The 19,790-nt window shown below is 43.1% G+C and overlaps 1 protein-coding gene across 2 annotated transcripts in view; it reads right to left on the bottom strand.

Moving 5' to 3' along the window:
* LOC126198990 (uncharacterized) overlaps positions 1-19,790 on the bottom strand; it is a 303,830-nt gene that overhangs the window by 148,928 nt on the left and 135,112 nt on the right. The gene's annotated exons all lie outside the window — the stretch shown is intronic.

A 19,790-nucleotide genomic window follows, 5' to 3' on the forward strand; every position in this document is an offset into this window, starting at 1 on the left:
GGTACGACGTTCACTCGACCACGGCTTGATGCCGACTGACCTGTTGAGTGTGTGAACGCACAGATGGCGTCGCTACTCCCCCCACAACCCGCACTGTGACCAATCGGAGGTTACTTTCTGAACCGCCCTCGTAATAAAGAACAAGGACTGGCTGCATTATTGCAAGGAAATGTGGACTGATGAAATGAACACAGAAAACGATGAAGATCTTGAAACAAATACAGATCATCTTGAATTCCAGATATGCAAAGAACCGAAAGGCAGTAGGAGGTGATAGCATAAACAGCGAACTAATAAACTATTCTTCAGTAGCATTTAAAAAAAGTTTCCTCAGATTTTTCAATCTTTGATGGATAACAAAGGAAATACCAAAAAAATGGAAGATCTCACTTAGAAAACCAATATTTAAAAAACCCTAAAATTATAGAGGCATATCACTATTAAATACAGCGTATAAGATCTATACTACAATAATAACCGAAAGACTAAAACCCATAATGGAGTGTGTGCTGTCAGAAGAACAAAATGGATTCAGAAAGGGGGGAAGCTGTACAGACAATATCGTTATGTTACAGCAGGGATGGCTAGAGGACAAATGTAACAATGTAGAGGCTTATCTCACTAGGGGTAAGATAGATACTGCCTACAGGAAAATTAAAGAGACCTTTGGAGAAAAGAGAACCACTTGTAGGAATATCAAAAGCTCAGATGGAAACCCAGTTCTAAGCAAAGAAGGGAAAGCAGAAAGGTGGAAGAAGTATATAGAGGGTCTATACAATATTATGGAAATGGAAGAGGATGTACATGAAGATGAAATGGGAGATATGATACTGCGTGAAAAGTTTGACAGAGCACTGAAAGACCTGAGTCTAAACAAGGCCCCGGGAGTAGACAACATTCCATTAGAACTACTGACGGCCTTGAGAGAGGCAGTCCTGACAAAACTCTACCATCTGGTGAGCAAGATGTATGAGACAGGCGAAATACCCTCAAGACTCCAAGAAGAATATAATAATTCCAATCCCAAAGAAAGCAGGTGTTGACAGATGTGAAAATTACCGAACTATCAGTTTAATAAGTCACAGCTGCAAAATACTAACGCGAATTCTTTACAGACGAATGGAAAAACTGGTAGAAGCCGACCTCGGGGAAGGTCAGTTTGGATTCCGTAGAAATATGGAACACGTGAGGCAATACTGACTCTACGACTTATCTTAGAAGAAAGATTAAGGAAAGGCAAACCTACGTTTCTACCATTTGTAGACTTAGAGAAAGCTTTTGACAATGTTGACTGGAATACTCTATTTTAAATTCTAAAGGTGGCAGGGGTAAATTACAGGGAGCGAAAGGCTATTTACAATTTGTACAGAAACCAGGTGGCAGTTATAAGAGTCGAGGGGCATGAAAGGGAAGCAGTGGTTGGGAAGGGAGTGAGACAGGGTTGTAGCCTCTCCCTGATGTTATTCAATCTGTATATTGAGCAAGGAAAAAAAAATTCGGAGTAGGTATTAAAATCCATGGAGAAGAAATAAAAACTATGAGGTTCGCCGATGACAGTGTAATTCTGTCAGAGACAGAAAAGGACCTGGAAGAGCAGCTGAACGGAATGGACAGTGTCTTGAAAGGAGGATATAAGATGAACAAAAGCAAAACGATGATAATGGAATGTAGTCGAGTTAACTCGACTGATGCTGAGGGAATTACATTAGGAAATGAGACACTTATAGTAGTAAAGGAATTAGGCTATTTGGGGGGAAAATAACTGATGATGGTCGAAGTAGAGAGGATATAAAATGTAGACTGGCAATGGCAAGGAAAGCGTTGCTGAAGAAGAGAAATTTGTTAACATCGAGTATAGATTTAAGTGTCAGGAAGCCGTTTCTGAAAGTATTTGTATGGAGTGTAGCCATGTATGGAAGTGAAACATGGTCGATAAACAGTTTGGACAAGAAGAGAATAGAAGCTTTCGAAATGTGATGCTACAGAAGAATGCTGAAGATTAGATGGGTAGATCACATAAATAATAAGGAGGTATTGAAAAGAATTGGGGAGAAGAGAAGTTTGTGGCACAACTTGACAAGAAGAAGGGACCGGTTGGTAGGACATGTTCTGAGGCATCAAGGGATCACAAATTTAGCATTGGAGGGCAGCACGGAGGGTAAAAATCGTAGAGGGAGACCAAGAGATGAATACACTAAGCAGATTCAGAAGGATGTAGGTTGCAGTAAGTACTGGGAGATGAAGAAGCTTGCACGGAATAGAGTAGCATGGAGAGCTGCATCAAACCAGTCTTAGGACTGAAAACCATAACAACAACAACAGCAAATTATAGAAAAACGTAAGGAATTCAATAAAGAAACACGCATCCTTTTCGTCGATTATGTAAAGGCTTTTGATATATAAATAGACAGCTATTGTGGGAAATTGTAATAAGAACAGGTATACCAATACATATGGTACACGTAGTTCGAAAGATCTATGCTAATGCAAGAATCCAAATAATTAGGGACAATGAAGAAACAACAAATGTTATTAATTTAGGAGTTCGACAAGGTTGAAGCCTCTCTTCACAGCTTTTTAATATATACAGTGATGACATTATAGGGCAATGGAAAATGAAACTGAAGAGCTATACACATAACATAAACCAAAAAGATTACATTATGATTTTGTTATTCGTAGATGACCAAGTGTTAATTTCGAATAATGGAGATGGACTGCAGAGAGCTGCCTACGAACTATACCAAACATGGCAGGTATATAATATGCCAATGTCAATACAAAAAACATAAGCCATGGCTTTCTGTGGAAAAAATCCAGTAAGAACAAAAATAATTATAGACAACAAGATTATAGAGCAAGTAAATAGATTCAAATTCTAGGAACCATGCTATCGTACAGGGGAGACCTAGATCAAAAAGACAAAATTTAACTACTTAAATGGCACTATCAGAAGAACCCTCCAACAGAAACATATCTAAAATTGTACACAGTTATGTCAGTACCAACAGTACTATATGGAAGTGAATCACGCGTAATGAAAAAGGAAGGTAAAATAAGAATACAAGCCAATGAAATGAAATTCCTCAGGTACATAGCAGGATATGCCAAGCTAGACTACAAAAGAAATGCACATATCAGGAAGGAATTAAATATTTTCGATATAAACAGTAAGGCTGACGAATACCGACAAAAATGGATATCACATCTGTTACGAATGGACAAATAAAGATTACCACCACAATTTTGGCGATATACTCCGCAAGGTAAAAGAGCCATAGGAAGACCTGCAAAACGAAGGAAGGACCAGGTGTAGTTGCAACAGGCTGAGGGCAAGCCTAATGCGTGACGGAAGAAGAAGAAGAAAAAGAATTTTGTTGCAAATACGTAAGTTCTCTCACTAAAAAACATTGGATAAACACAGTCTAGACATTGTGCGCTCTATTTCACACAAAAGCTAGTTTTTCACGCATCTAAATGCGAGGCCCACCCACGAGAAAGAAAGGACGCGGTGCGTTCGTCACGAGGGGTGGTCTGAGCCTGCTCGCTCGCGCAGCTCAGCGGGCGAAATCCGTTTCTAAACCTGTCAACTCGTAAATAGGTATTTACGTACAAACGAGATTTGCATGTTCTACTGAAATCTGCCGTTATGGAGTCTTACTGAAACTAAGTACTACAGCGTAGGAAAATAAAAGTGGCCCGAAGAAGTGAGGTCCGCAGTACAAAGAAACACAGCAAAGGAAAGGAAACACAATACTAACCTGACTATAGCAGATGTTAAAAGTGACCACCTTGGCACTTTTGGTGGTGATGATGTGAGGTTTGTGGGGCGCTCAACTGCGCTGTCATCAGCGCTCGTACAATGTCCCACGTTTTTTTCTCGCAGTCCAATTTTATACACAGTCCTGTCTAGCCATTGTCACGAATAATGATGATGATGACATCTTGGGTTGTCGGGTGCTCTGCCGGATATCAGCGTCGTAATTGCACGATATTTCGGTAGCGTAACTCGTCACATTCATCAGGTGCGACCCGAGACTACAATATGAAGAAACCAAGTCTCTAGCACAGACGCCCAGGTGTTGGGATAGTGTTATAAGGGAGTCAATAGAGATAAAAAGGACCGATAATCTCATGAACCGTGACACGGGGTACCAGCTAAGTAGAGCCTGCGATCCTGCTCTGGAATTGCTGAAGAAGCAACGGGGACAGCTACAACACTCCACAAATAGAAGAACTGAAGGCGTGGACATGGGGAACGATCCCCATACAGAGTTCCAGGCGCACCAGACCGAAGATGGAACGCCCATGGTCGGGACTGACGGGCGCGGACCGCAGAGGGAACATCTAGAACCGTAACGGACCGTAAATGGAACAGCAACGCTCCAGCAGGTCACAGTGAGTAGGAGAGGATCACAGGGGGAATACCTGGTACCACAGACTGGATTCCAGACGCACGAGACCGAAGGTGGGACACCCAGGAGCGTGTCTGGTGGGCGCGGACCGCAAAGAGAACACCAAAGGACTGCAGCGGACGGAAAAGGGAACAGCAATGCTCCAGAAGTTCGCAGCGAGCGGGCGCGGACCGCAGATGGAGCGCCTGGTGAAGGGGGAAGGCCACGGGCATAAATACTGGACCAGGTCCACTCGGAAGGGACAAAGCAGCAGCATCACCATCAGGGGGCCCCTCCACCCCCCGCAAGAAGCAGCCATGACGCCGCAGTGCCGCACAACAAGTTCCGTGCGGCCACAGAAGAGGCAATAGCGGACCTCAAAGCCGCATTTGCGGCAGAGAGGACCGCCCTACGGGACGAGCTGGCTGCGGCTCACAGAGAAATCCAGCGGCTGCGGGCTGAAGTGGCTTCTGCCGCGAAAGCCTTGCGGCCCCCTGCACCTGCTCCCCCCCCCCCTCCCCCTCGGGGCGGGAGCCCACTGAGGCAATGGATTCGACAGTATCGGAGGCAGATCACGTCCAGCCGCCACCCAAGAAGAAATTGGCGGTGCAGATCACCAAGTAGTTAGAAGGGCTGCTCGAACTGGCCGCCTCCCACAAGGTTGAGGCAGTCACCAAGCCAAAGGTAGCCCAGGTCTCCGAAGAAGAAGAAGCTCGGACGAAGAAGGTTCAGGCGAAGGCTGCTCCACAGCAGCCAACAACCGTCCGACATATACCCCAAGACGCCGGGAACGCATTTCGTGACCTTTTGATGGGGCCAGGGTCATGTACGTTCTCCGAGCCTTAACGTCATCGGCGCGTTGGGGCACAGGAAACCAAGACGATGCCGACTTCAGATATCCCATTCCCTGATCAACCAACACCCTAAAAATCCTCAAACGTGTTAAATCCCCCCATCCATAACCCCAAATACCAGACACGAGGGAAGTGACATTTTGTCCCGGGCCTCGGAATATATAGGGGTCTAGAACCCATCAGACACTCCAGTCGAGGAGTAGTCTCAAGTCGCACCTGATGAAGGTAACGAGTTACGCTACCGAAATATCGTGCAAGTACGACGCTTATATCCGGCAGAACACCCGACACCCAAGATGTCATTAGATGGCTGGGAAAGCCTGAAGAATTACAATGATGATGATGATGAAATGATGAGGATAGCACAAACACCCAGTCCCCGGGGAGAGAAAATCCCCAACCCGGCCTGGAATCGAACCTGGGACTCCGTGATCCAGACGCTCAGCAAGCTGCTGAAGGCGGATCGAAGCTGGACTGCTGGGATGGATGCAATCTCATCCCAAATGTTCTGTTGCAGTTCTTGAAGACTTATATGAGTGTTGTTGCAATAGATCTTAGAGTTGGGGCTCCCCACACAAAGTAATCAGACAGTGACAGAACAGGTGGCCTGAGTGGTCAACTAGGACCGCGACGAGACTGACCTCTGCGAACAATTTTGTCAGGCGTGAAGATTGTGCACATGTGCTCCAAGGTTGGCCGGCTGTATGAGCAGTTGCTCCATCCTGCTGGAAATAACTGTAGGGGTTATATTCATACACTCACGCCCAATTGTATCCACTCGTCCGGGCCTCTTTTGTTTGCACCACCTGGTACAACAAAACACACATCTTCGCAGTGTGCTGTAATTTAAGATGTTTTATTGTATGATTATATGATAGCGGAACAAACACTGGTAGCAAAATGGTTCAAATGGCTCTGAGCACTATGCGACTTAACGTCTGAGGTCATCAGTCCCCTAGAACTTAGAACTAATTAAACCTAACTAACCTAAGGACATCACACACATCCATGCCCGAGGCAGGATTCGAACCTGCGACCGTAGCGGTCGCCCGGCTCCAGACTGTAGCGCCTAGAACCGCACGGCCACTCCAGCCGGCCACTGGTAGCACTTACTTCTGTAAAATATCTGGGAGTATGCGTACGGAACGATTTGAAATGGAATGATCATATAAAATTAATTGTTGGTAACGTGGGTGTCAGGTTGAGATTCATTGGGAGAGTCCTTAGAAAATGTAGTCCGTCAAGAAAAGAGGTGGCTTACAAAACTCTCGTTCGACCTATACTTGAGAATTGCTCATCAGTGTGGGATCCATACCAGCTCGGGTTGACAGAGGAGATAGAGAAAATCCAAAGAAGAGCGGCGCGTTTCGTCACAGGGTTATTTGGTAAGCGTGATAGCGTTACGGAGATGTGTAGCAAAGTCAAGTGGCAGACTCTGCAAGAGAGGCGATCTGCATCGCGGTGTAGCTTGCTGTCCAGGTTTCGAGAGGGTGCGTTTCTGGATGAGGCATCGAATATATTGCTTCCCCTTACTTATACCTCCCGAGGAGATCACGAATGTCAAATTAGAGAGATTCGAGCGCGCATGGAGGCTTTCCGGCAGCCGTTCTTGCCGCGAACCACACGCGACTGGAACAGGAAAGGGAGGTAATGACAGTGGCACGCAAAGTGCCCTCCGCCACACACCACTGGGTGGCTTGCGGAGTATAAATGTAGATGTAGACATAAATGGTATAATGTCTTGTTTAGAGCATTCAGTCTCTTTTACAGTTCTCATTTCATACAAGATGTAGTGCTTCATGCAACGGATAATCATTTCGGCTTGATTTTAGTTTTATTGTACCTACCACAGCCATAACAAATCAGTAGTGATGGACATCCGGTCGTTGTAGTACTAGCAATCAGTAATACTGATGCAAAGGTTTGATTGCATGAACAGCGAAAATGTAGTACAGTACGCGATGTGGTAGATCTCTATCATGGATACGGGGAGATGTACAAATAACTTGATCGACACGATTACGACTTAACAGTACTGTATTGCGAGAAAAAGACAGCACGTTTACGCGATACAAACCTCTGAACCGAAGTGTCTTTGACTTTCAGTCCCACAGACGTCACAACCGGGGCTTCGCATCATTGGTCTGCAGCATCGATGGCGCTGTCGTCCTCACATAATAAACTGTTTTCCTTCCGTCATTCTGTAGGGATTGTTATCGAGAAAAAGATTAAGTTTTGGAATTATGTGTAAAGTTTGTTGGAAAATGCTAATTGCTGTCATTCTCAAATACTGGATGCATAATGTCAGAGTATCTGCACGCCGACAGTTACGATTCCTCAAGACAAAATGGTTCAAATGGCTCTGAGCACTATGGGACTTAACATCTGAGGTCATCAGTCCCCTAGACTTAGAACTACTTAAACCTAACTAACCTAAAGACATCACACACATCCATGCCCGAGGCAGGATTCGAACCTGCGACCGTAGCAGCAGCGCGGTTCCGGACTGAAGCGCCTAGAACCGCTCGGTCACAACGGCCGGCTGCCTCAAGACAAACACACAGCTTCGTCTCTTATTGTGTTAAACTTTTAACATAAGATTATTCCTCTTAATGAGTATATTATGATAATATTTGACTTTTTTTTTTAATTCGGTCAATGATCACGCAAAATACTGAAAATCAAATACCTGTTGCCCCTGCAAGTCGTTGGATAGAAAATCTGCAACAGGTCAGTGTTCTGGATCAGTTGCTTACTAATGTAGGTAAACAGTAACGATAACAAGTTTGCCGCCGGCCGCTGTGGCCGAGTGGTTCTAGGCGCTTCAGTCCGGAACCGCGATGCTGCTGCGGTCGCAGGTTCGAATCCTGCCTCGGGCATGGTAGTGTGTGATGTTCTTAGGTGAGTTAGGTTTAAGTAGCTCTAACTCTAGGGGACTGATGGCCTCAGATGCTAAGTCCCATAATGCTTAGAGCCTTTTTTAACCATTTGAATAAGTTTGACGTTTGTTCATTGTGCCGAGTTCAAATTTCTCGTGACAGAGAACGAAAACTGCCGTATGAATAAAGCATTACCTTGTCTTTTGCTTTTTTGTTTTGAATTATTGTAATACGTTCATCAACAAGCTGTTTGTCCATAGATATTACGTGTAACATCGTTAAGTAGTTATCCGTTTATTGAGCACTCGGTTTAACTGAACCTGTTTGGGGTGTGCGGATAGTTTTATGAAAGATAGCTGTAAAAAACCATTTAAAGTAATAGTAAATACCTGATATACTTAAGACTTAACAAAATATTTCAGCTAATCAAATATTTCAGCTATGAGAAATTATTTGAAATGAATCGTACCGATAAATTCCAAGCAATTAATAGAACAAGATTTACCCCACCATAAAATGTTAAGCCGTACATATTTCCTAAATAAAAATTGTTCCTCAAATTCACTACAGAATTTATGAAAAAATCGTAAGAAATATTTCAGGTTCTCTCACGGTTTGTGTAACTTCTGATATCTGGTGCTGTTTGCATAGCGAACTGAGGTTCACAGCTCATTGGCTGTCTCCTGTATTCCTGGCACTTATAGGTGCTCACACTGGAGAAAACATAGCAAGGGACCTTGATACTATAGCATATTGGATACTATAGCATATTGCTGGGATGTTGAGCAAAGCAAAAAACATTTACTAATTCGTGAAAGGTGTTCCACTGGCTGGGTAGGATGCTGCTACATACTTTATTCGTTCGCTTCAGAGGGTTGTAACTAACAAGAGAACATTTCCAAGTATAATTACCGGTAAACGATCTTAATGAAACTGGGCAGGTGTGTAGAGGGGGCAAATAATGCAAAACGGTGATATATAAAAATATTTTTTATATAAAAGTTGATATGTAACTGACGTGCTTGAAAACTGTATAGTCAACTTTCGTGATAATGTGAAATTTTACAAAGTACTCCACCACAATTAATCATTTCTGAAAAATGAAAACTTCTGTTTCAACATAAATCGAATAAGCTTCGAAGCCACATCCACCCATATGTAATGATGCGGGTTTTTGAAACACCATTTTTGGAAAATAAGGTAAACACAGTGTGCTTCGCAGTATTTTCAACATACCTGATTAAAATACCTAAATATTCATTATTATTCTGATTATTTATTTTACTTTGTTTTGTTTTTATGTTTTAAATTGTTATATTACGTTATACATTCGTTGTTTTTTTGTTTTTTAGTTTATCGTTTAACATACATGTATTTTGTTAGGTTAAATTAATAAGTAGCTAATTATTTTGATAATAAATCATTACAATAATCACAATCTGCAAAGAAATAAAGGGTGGTTCAAAAAGAGCGCCGGTTTTAAAACGGCTGATAAATTTTTGTTTATCGGTTGGTGACATTGTTTTGATCCCTTTCCAGGAACATTCCCACTGTTGCCTCGGTTTGAATTGCTAGCATTCGTTGTCTTACCATGCAGCAGTTCACTTGTGCGCAACGTGTGCTAATCGTGAAAACGTTGGAGCAAGACATGCAGCAACTGTCAGGCGACTTCGCGCGATTCTAGGGCGCAATGAGGCACCGAATGAATTAACAGTTCGCAGACTTATGAAAAAGTTCTTTGAGATGGATTCAACAGTAAACTTGGCGTCGCCGTTCTGGCCGAAGTTAACGAAGCATTGCGGTGGTTCGTGACTGTATGGCTATTAGCCCAATGAAATCAATTCGTTCCCAACAATTTGGCTTCAGCTGTTCTTCAGTCCAGTGAATTCTCCGGTATGCTCTCCATCACCATCCCAATAAAATTCAGTTGACGCAGCAGCTGGAAGTGACGGATCACCAGAAGAGACGACAGTTTGTTGACTGGGTTCTGAGAAGACGACAGGAGGGCGACAGCTTCGCAAACAAAATCGATATACCGGCCTCTTTTTGAACTACCCTGCTTAAAACATAACGAAATTTCTTCAAATAATATACACGACGGACAACATAATATAAGACAAAATTCAAGAAGGATTTCAAATTGTCATGGGTGATCCCATAAACAGCCTGATTTACATCATTGGAAAGCCTAGACGAAGAGCAATGATGACACACTTGTGACTGCGACTTGATTATTATTATTTCTTAACTGGAGCATGACTCCATCATCATTCAACAGTACTAGATCTGAAAATCTTCTAACAAAGTTCTTCCAACATCGAAGGTCGTATACATCCCACTTGTGTACCTGTCCTATTGAGCCCTTTGGGATCATCAGATGAACAACTAGCAAATCCTCGTGAACGACACTCAAAACGGTTTTTTTCACATCGACCACCAGCCTTTTCATAGTTAGAAAAAACTAATGGTGAGTTTATCTCTTTTTGAAACCTCAGATGTCCTTGCGACAGATCCGGAATCAGGTAAACGAAGGTCTGACCAGGTCGAAAGAGATCTGAATGTTTTCTATCACGGTCAGGGAGCAAAATCTGTATTATTGTTAGATTTTTCGGCTGGTCAGCGTAAAAATCGGTACTCCAGCACCGCCCCGGCCGCACTGACCGCTAACAGGTATCAATAGAACAAATTCCGGACTAAACTACACACACACACACACACACACACACACACACACACAAGTTTTGCATCACCTCGCTTCCGAGGGTTCCGGAACCTGTACAGAAAATTGGAACGGAGATCAACATAAACACCATTTCCGCCCTTTTTTATTGCTCATGAAAACCACACATTGCATGTTGTACCACCATACAGCTAGACCTTCAGAGGTGGTTGTCCAGATAGCTACACACATCGGTACCTCTAATACCCAGTGGCACCTCCTCTTGCATTGATGCATGCCTGTTTTCGTCGTGGCATACTATCCAGAAGTTCATCAAGGCACTGTTGGTCCAGATTGTCCCACTCCTTAATGGCGAATCGGCGTAGATCCTTCAGAGTGGTTGGTGGGACACGTCGTCCATAAACAGCCCTTTTCAATCTAAATGGTTCAAATGGCTCTGAGCACTATGGGACTTAACTTCAGTTCCCTAGAACTTAGAACTAATTAAACCTAACTAACCTAAGGACATCACACACATCCATGCCCGAAGCAGGATTCGCACCTGCGACCATAGATGTCGCGCGGTTCCAGACTGTACCCCTAGAACCGCTCGGCCACCCCGGCCGGCTTTTCAATCTATCCCAGCCAATTTCGATAGGGTTCATGTCTGGAGAACATGCTGGCCACTCTAATAGAGCGATGTCGTTATGCTGAAGGAAGTCATTCACAAGATGTGCACTATGGGGGCGCGAATTTTCTTCTATGAGGACGAATGCCTCGCCAATATGCTGCCAATATGGTTGCATTATCGATCGGAGGATGGCATTCACGTATAGCACAGCCGTCACGGCGCCTTCCATGACCACCAGCAGCGTACGTCGGTCCCACATAATGCCACCCCAAAACGGCAGGGAAACTCCACCTCGCTGGACAATGTGTCTAAGGCCTGACTGGGTTGCCTCCAAACACGCCTCCGACGATTGTCTGGTTGAAGGCATATGCGACACTCATCGGTGAAGAGAACGTGATGCCAATCCTGAGCGGTCCATTCGGCATGTTGTTGGGCCCATCTGTACCGCGCTGCATGGTGTCGTGGTTGCAAAGATGTACCTCGCCATGGACGTCGGGAGTGAAGATGCGCACCCTGCAGCCTATTGCGCACAGTTTGAGTCGTAACACGACGTCCCGTCGCTGCACGAAAAGCATTATTCAACATCGGGGCGTTTCTGTCAGGGACGTCTTCCGTAGATAGCGGTCTTCCACTGCAGTAGTTGCCCTTGGGCGGCCTGAGCGAGTCATGTCATCGACAGTTTTTGTCTCTCTGTATCTCCTCCATGTCCGAACAACATCGCTTTGGTTCACTCAGAGACGCCTGGACACTTCCCTTGTTGAGAGCCCTTCCTGGCACAAAGTAACAATGCGGACGCGACCGAACCGTGGTATTGGCCGACTAGGCATGGTTGAACTACAGACAACACGAACCGTGTACCTCCTTCCTGGTGGAATGACTGGAACCGATCGGCTGTTGGGGTAGGTACCACCGAACTCCCAAAGGGATGGCGGTGAGGGTGATAAAGATGGTGTTATAATAGAAGAACGACAGGAGAAATTTCAACAAAACATTGTATATACATGCCTCATTATTTGTGTAATTATTCCTATAAAAATACTGTGGGGCTAATATAATCCTACCATCCGTGGGGATGTGGCGGGGGCGGGAAGATATGACGTTTAAAAATATTCGATAATAAGCGATATTAGTATCGAATTCATTGTTACAGAGATAGTCATCTTCATTGCTGACTGTACCATCTTCTTCTTCTTCTTTTTCTTCCTCCTCTTGCTTTTCTTCTTCCGGTTTCCTTCAGTACCCCTCAGTCTATCATGAAGATAGCACTCCATCTTTTCCTTGGACGGCCAATATTTCTTTCACCTACTGGTGATTTATTTCTTACGATTTTCACAGTCTTCCGTTCATCCATCCTCTCTATGTGTAGGTCCCATTCATGCTTTCTCTTTGTACCCACCTCCATTAACGGAGTCCACTTTACGTCCTACTCTAAAGCTTTCACTTCTCTCTCAATGTCTGCCCTGAAATCCTTGACAGAACTTTCATTTCCACGGTTTCCAAAACTATTTTTGTTTTTGATGTTTGAGGTCGTCTCTCAGCTGTGTATATCACTCCCACTATCACCATCATTTTATATATTCTTGCCTGTGCAACTTTTCCTACATGCTTATTTTTCAAAATAGTGTAATTTAAACACCCTGCCACGTTGTTTGCTTTTTCTACTTGTTCTCCAACTTCCTTTTCGACATTTCCTATGCTGGACGCTTCAACACCAACCTATACTGACGAAAAAAAATACCAACACCGAAAAATAATTAATGTGGAGTACTGAAATTTCGGTAATACGTTTGTCTAGGTAACATTATTAGATGATTAACAGTGCAAGATCACAGGTTAATGGAAGCGCAAGATAAGCAGTTGCAAATGTGGAATACTGGTACAATAATAACCGGTGTAACCGCCATAATCTTGAATGCAAGCATGCAAACGTGCATGCATTGTGTTGTACACGTGCCGGATGTCAGTCTGTGGGATGGAGTTCCGTGACTGTTGCACTCGGTCGGTCAATACAGGGACGATTACGCTGTTCGTGGATGGTGATAGAGTTGTCGTCCGATGACGTCCCATATGTGCTCGACTGGAGACAGATCTTGGGATAGAGCAGGCCAAGGCAATATGTCGATACTCTGAAGGGCATGTTGTTGTTGTTGTGGTCTTCAGTCCTGAGACTGGTTTGATGCAGCTCTCCACGCTACTCTATCCTGTGCAAGCTTCTTCATCTCCCAGTACCTACTGCAACCTACATCCTTCTGAATCTGCTTAGTGTATTCATCTCTTGGTCTCCCTATACGATTTTTACCCTCCACGCTGCCCTCCAATGCTAAATTTGTGATCCCTTGATGCCTCAAAACATGTCCTACCAACCGATCCCTTCTTCTAGTCAAGTTGTGCCACAAACTTCTCTTCTCCCCAATCCTATTCAATACCTCCTCATTAGTTACGTGATCTACCCACCTTATCTTCAGCATTCTTCTCTAGCACCACATTTGGAAAGCTTCTATTCTCTTCTTGTCCAAACTATTTATCGTCCAAGTTTCACTTCCATACATGGCTACACTCCATACAAATACTTTCAGAAACGACTTCCTGACACTTAAATCTATACTCGATGTTAACAAGTTTCTCTTCTTCAGAAACGATTTCCTTGCCATTGCCAGTCTACATTTTATATCCTCTCTACTTCGACCATCATCAGTTATTTTACTCCCTAAATAGCAAAACTCCTTTACTACTTTAAGTGTCTCATTTCCTAATCTAATCCCCTCAGCATCACCCGATTTAATTTGACTACATTCCATTATCCTCGTTTTGCTTTAGTTGATGTTCATCTTATATCCTCCTTTCAAGACACTGTCCATTCCGTTCAACTGCTCTTCCAAGTCCTTTGCTGTCTCTGACAGAATTACAATGTCATCACCGAACCTCAAAGTTTTTACTTCTTCTCCATGAATTTTAATACCTACTCCGAATTTTTCTTTTGTTTCCTTTACTGCTTGCTCAATATACAGATTGAATAACATCGGGGAGAGGCTACAACCCTGTCTCACTCCTTTCCCAACCACTGCTTCCCTTTCATACCCCTCGACTCTTATAACTGCCATCTGGTTTCTGTACAAATTGTAAACAGCCTTTCGCTCCTCGTATTTTACCCCTGCCACCTTCAGAATTTGAAAGAGAGTATTCCAGTTAACGTTGTCAAAAGCTTTCTCTAAGTCTACAAATGCTAGAAACGTAGGTTTGCCTTTTCTTAATCTTTCTTCTAAGATAAGTCGTAAGGTTAGTATTGCCTCACGTGTTCCAACATTTCTACGGAATCCAAACTGATCTTCCCCGAGGTCCGCTTCTACCAGTTTTTCCATTCGTCTGTAAAGAATTCGCGTTAGTATTTTGCAGCTGTGACTTATTAAACTGATAGTTCGGTAATTTTCACATCTGTCAACACCTGCTTTCTTTGGGATTGGAATTATTATATTCTTCTTGAAGTCTGTGGGTATTTCGCCAGTCTCATATATCTTGCTCACCAGGTGGTAGAGTTTTGTCATGACTGGCTCTCCCAAGGCCGTCAGTAGTTCTAATGGAATGTTATCTACTCCCGGGGCCTTGTTTCGACTCAGGCCTTTCAGTGCTCTGTCAAACTCTTCACGCAGTATCTTATCTCCCATTTCATCTTCATCTACATCCTCTTCCATTTCCATAATATTGTCCTCAAGTACATCGCCCTTGTATAAACCCTCTATATATTCCTTCCACCTTTCTGCCTTCCCTTCTTTGCTTAGAACTGGGTTGCCATCTGAGCTCTTGATATTCATACAAGTGGTTCTCTTCTCTCCAAAGGTTTCTTTAATTTTCCTGTAGGCAGTATCTATCTTACCCCTAGTGAGACAAGCCTCTACATCCTTACATTTGTCATCTAGCCATTTTGCACTTCCTGTCGATCTCATTTTTGAGACGTTTGTATTCCTTTTTGCCTGCTTCACTTACTGCATTTTTATTTTTTCTCCTTTCATCAATTAAATTCAATATTTCTTCTGTTACCCAAGGATTTCTATTAGCCCTCGTCTTTTTACCTACTTGATCCTCTGCTGCCTTCACTACTTCATCCCTCAGAGCTACCCATTCTTCTTTTACTGTATTTCTTTCCCCCATTCCTGTCAATTGTTCCCTTATGCTCTCCCTGAAACTCTCTACAACCTCTGGTTCTTTCAGTTTATCCAGGTCCCATCTCCTTAAATTCCCACCTTTTTGCAGTTTCTTCAGTTTCAATCTGCAGTTCATAACCAATAGATTGTGGTCAGAATCCACATCTGCACCTGGAAATGTCTTACAATTTAAAACCTGGTTCCTAAATCTCTGTCTTACCATTATATAATCTATCTCATACCTTTCAGTATCTCCAGGATTCTTCCAGGTATACAACCTTCTTTTATGATTCTTGAACCAAGTGTTAGCTATGATTAAGTTATGCTCTGTGCAAAATTCTACAAGGCGGCTTCCTCTTTCATTTCTTCCCCCCAATCCATATTCACCTACTGTGTTTCCTTCTCTCCCTTTTCCTACTGACGAATTCCAGTCACCCATGACTATTAAATTTTCGCCTCCCTTCACTACCTGAATAATTTCTTTTATCTCGTCATACATTTCATCAATTTCTTCATCATCTGCAGAGCTAGTTGGCATATAAACTTGTACTACTGTAGTAGGCATGGGCTTTGTGTCTATCTTGGCCACAATAATGCGTTCACTATGCTGTTTGTAGTAGCTAACCCGCACTCCTATTTTTTTATTCATTATTAAACCTACTCCTGCATTACCCCTATTTGATTTTGTATTTATAAATCTGTAAACACCTGACCAAAAGTCTTGTTGCTCCTGCCACCGAACTTCACCAATTCCCACTATATCTAACTTTAACCTATCCATTTCCCTTTTTAAATTTTCTAACCTACCTGCCCGATTAAGGGATCTGACATTCCACGCTCCGATCCGTAGAATGCCGGTTTTTTTTCTCCTGATAACGACGTCCTCTTGAGTAGTCCCCGCCCGGAGATCCGAATGGGGGACTATTTTACCTCCGGAATATTTTACCCAAGAGGACGCCATCATCATTTAATCATACAGTAAAGCTGAAGGGCATATTGGGTTATAATGGCGGTCTGTGGGCGAGTGTTATCCTGTTGGATAACAACCCCTGAAATATTGCTCATGAGTGGCAGCACAACAGGTCGAATCAACAGACTGACTTACAAATTTGCAGTCAGCTTGCATAGGATAACCACGAAAGTGGTCCTGCTCCCATACGAAATCTCAGCCCAGACCGTAACTTCAGGTGTAGGTCCAGTTGTCTAGCACGCAGACCGGTTATTTTCAGACCCTCAACTGACTTCCTTCTAACCAACACACGGCCCTCAGTGGCACCGATGCAGAACCGGCTTTCAGCAGGAAAAACAACAGACTTACACTCTGCCCTCCAAAGAGCTCTCGCTTGACACCACTGAAGTCGCAAATGGCGGTGTTTGGTGTCAGCAGAATGCACGCTGCAGGGTTTCTGTCTCGGAGCTGTAGTTGAGGTAACCGATCTGTAAGAACGTGCCAACTGGTGCTCAAATTGCTGCTACAGATGCAGTACGATGCCCCGGAGCCAAACGCCAAACATGACGGTCTTCCTTCTCGGTAGTGTAATATGGCCGTCCTGAGACCGGTCTTCATTCGACCGTACATTCTACATCTACATCTACATGATTACTCTGCAATTCACATGTAAGTGCTTGGCAGAGGGTTCATCGAACCACAATCATACTATCTCTCTACCATTCCACTCCCGAACAGCGCGCGGGAAAAACGAACACCTAAACCTTTCTGTTCCAGCTCCGATTTCTCTTATTTTATTTTGATGATCATTCCTACCTATGTAGGTTGGGCTCAACAAAATATTTTCGCATTCGGGAGAGAAAGTTGGTGACTGAAATTTCGTAAATAGATCTCGCCGCGACGAAAAACGTCTTTGCTTTAATGACTTCCATCCCAACTCGCGTATCATATCTGCCACACTCTCTCCCCTATTACGTGATAATACAAAACGAGCTGCCCTTTTTTGCACCCTTTCGATGTCCTCCGTCAATCCCACCTGCTAAGGATCCCACACCGCGCAGCAATATTCTAACAGAGGACGAACGAGTGTAGTGTAAGCTGTCTCTTTAGTGGACTTGTTGCATCTTCTAAGTGTCCTGCCAATGAAACGCAACCTTTGGCTCGCCTTCCTCACAATATTATCTATGTGGTCTTTCCAACTGAAGTTGTTCGTAAATTTAACACCCAGGTACTTAGTTGAATTGACAGCCTTGAGAATTTTACTATTTATCGAGTAATCGAATTCCGACGGATTTCTTTTGGAACTCGTGTGGATCACCTCACACTTTTCGTTATTTAGCGTCAACTGCCACCTGCCACACCATACAGCAATCTTTTCTAAATCGCTTTGCAACTGATACTGGTCTTCGGATGACCTTACTAGACGGTAAATTACAGCATCATTTGCGAACAACCTAAGAGAACTGCTCAGATTGTCACCCAGGTCATTTATATAGATCAGGAACAGCAGAGGTCCCAGGACGCTTCCCTGGGGAACACCTGATATCACTTCAGTTTTACTCGATGATTTGCCGTCTATTACTACGAACTGCGACCTTCCTGACAGGAAATCACGAATCCAGTCGCACAACTGAGACGATACCCCATAGGCCCGCAGCTTGATTAGAAGTCGCTTGTGAGGAACGGTGTCAAAAGCTTTCCGGAAATCTAGAAATACGCAATCAACTTAAGATCCCCTGTCGATAGCGGACATTACTTCGTGCGAATAAAGGGGTAGCTGCGTTGCAACGATGTTTTCTGAAACTATGCTGATTACGTATCAATAGATCGTTCCCTTCGAGGTGATTCATAATGTCTGAATACAGTATATGCTCCAAAACCCTGCTGCCAGTAATCATGTACAATGGTTACATTCCTGCGAAGTCTTTCCGCAGTATCGCAGAAGGGACATCCAGCTTCTCGTAGCCCTTTTACACGACCTCGTTCAAACTCACTGGGGTGTTGATCCTGTCGCCTTTCTCGCCTTAAAAGCATTCTTGTCTAACATCAACTCGCCACGTCCAATCTCAAAGATAACCAACGCTGACGACCCTTACAGTGGGTATTTAAAGAAACCTGATTTGCAAGCTCATAGTATCATCAGATGTAGAAACAGGCCTACCAACTTTCCTTAATGTCGCACAAGTCCATCTTGCTTATGCTATTCTCTTTCCCATCAGTGAATTTAAAAGTCATTACCTGTTTAATAATATCTTCCAGTATGCATCTAAGTGGTTCCACATAGGTGGCCATACATTTTGTTTTTTGAATGAATGTGATCATATTTAGGTTTTTGCCTGCCACGTTAAATATCTGTAATAGATTCTGTAGACTATCTTCACTGTTTGACAGCAGAATTGCACCTTCAGCATAACAAATAATTTTTATTTCTTCGTCCCCCATTTTGGAATAATTGTCTTCAACTGTTTTTACTTAGTTAGAATGAATCCCCCGATGGCAGGACAGGTTTACAGCATGTGTTAACTGAATCCTGACGAAAGTCTTCTGTAAATCAATGAAACAAAGATAAGCTGTCCCGTTGTTTTCAGTGGACTTCTCTACAACCTGTCTAAGAATGGATACTTCATCTGTGTACGACCTAGCGGATCTAAAACCATACTGCTCCTCTGCAAGGATTGTAATACTTTTCATTTTATTTCCTGTTGTTTTTGTTATGAGTTTAAGAACTGAAGTCAGATGATCCCTCTGCAATTGGATGGGTCTTGTAATACTAGTTCTCCATTCATGTGGAATTTTGTTATCAGTTACTACAGTGTTAATCAACTTGCTTAATTTTTTCAGTTAATGTATATCATCCATACTTCAGTAATTCATTGGGAATTCTATCCTTCTCTAGAGACTTCCTATTTTTAAGAACTTACAGCTTTTCTACCTCTGCAGTTGAAACAGCTGCACATCACTCTTCGTTTTCTGGCGATTTTTTACCTTTATACAACCCTGTTAAATATTTAACCCACAATTGTTCATTTATGTCGCTCACTTTCAAAACTTCATTTAATTCTTTCCCTTGCTGTCGTATCATTCTCCGAATTTGTTTCTACAACCGGTAGAAGTCACGTTTTAAACTTTTAGAAAAAAAATTCCAGTGTTCCGGTTTAAAACGATTCACTAGTGATTTTCTCTTATCACGATTTCTTTTGTAATCTTCAAAAGACTCTTGTGATTTGAGCGTTTTATATTTCAAATATACTTCAGTAATTCATTGGGAATTCTATCCTTCTCTAG

The sequence above is a fragment of the Schistocerca nitens genome, chromosome 8, assembly GCF_023898315.1.
Source record: "Schistocerca nitens isolate TAMUIC-IGC-003100 chromosome 8, iqSchNite1.1, whole genome shotgun sequence".
Classification (NCBI taxonomy): Eukaryota; Metazoa; Arthropoda; class Insecta; order Orthoptera; family Acrididae; genus Schistocerca; species Schistocerca nitens.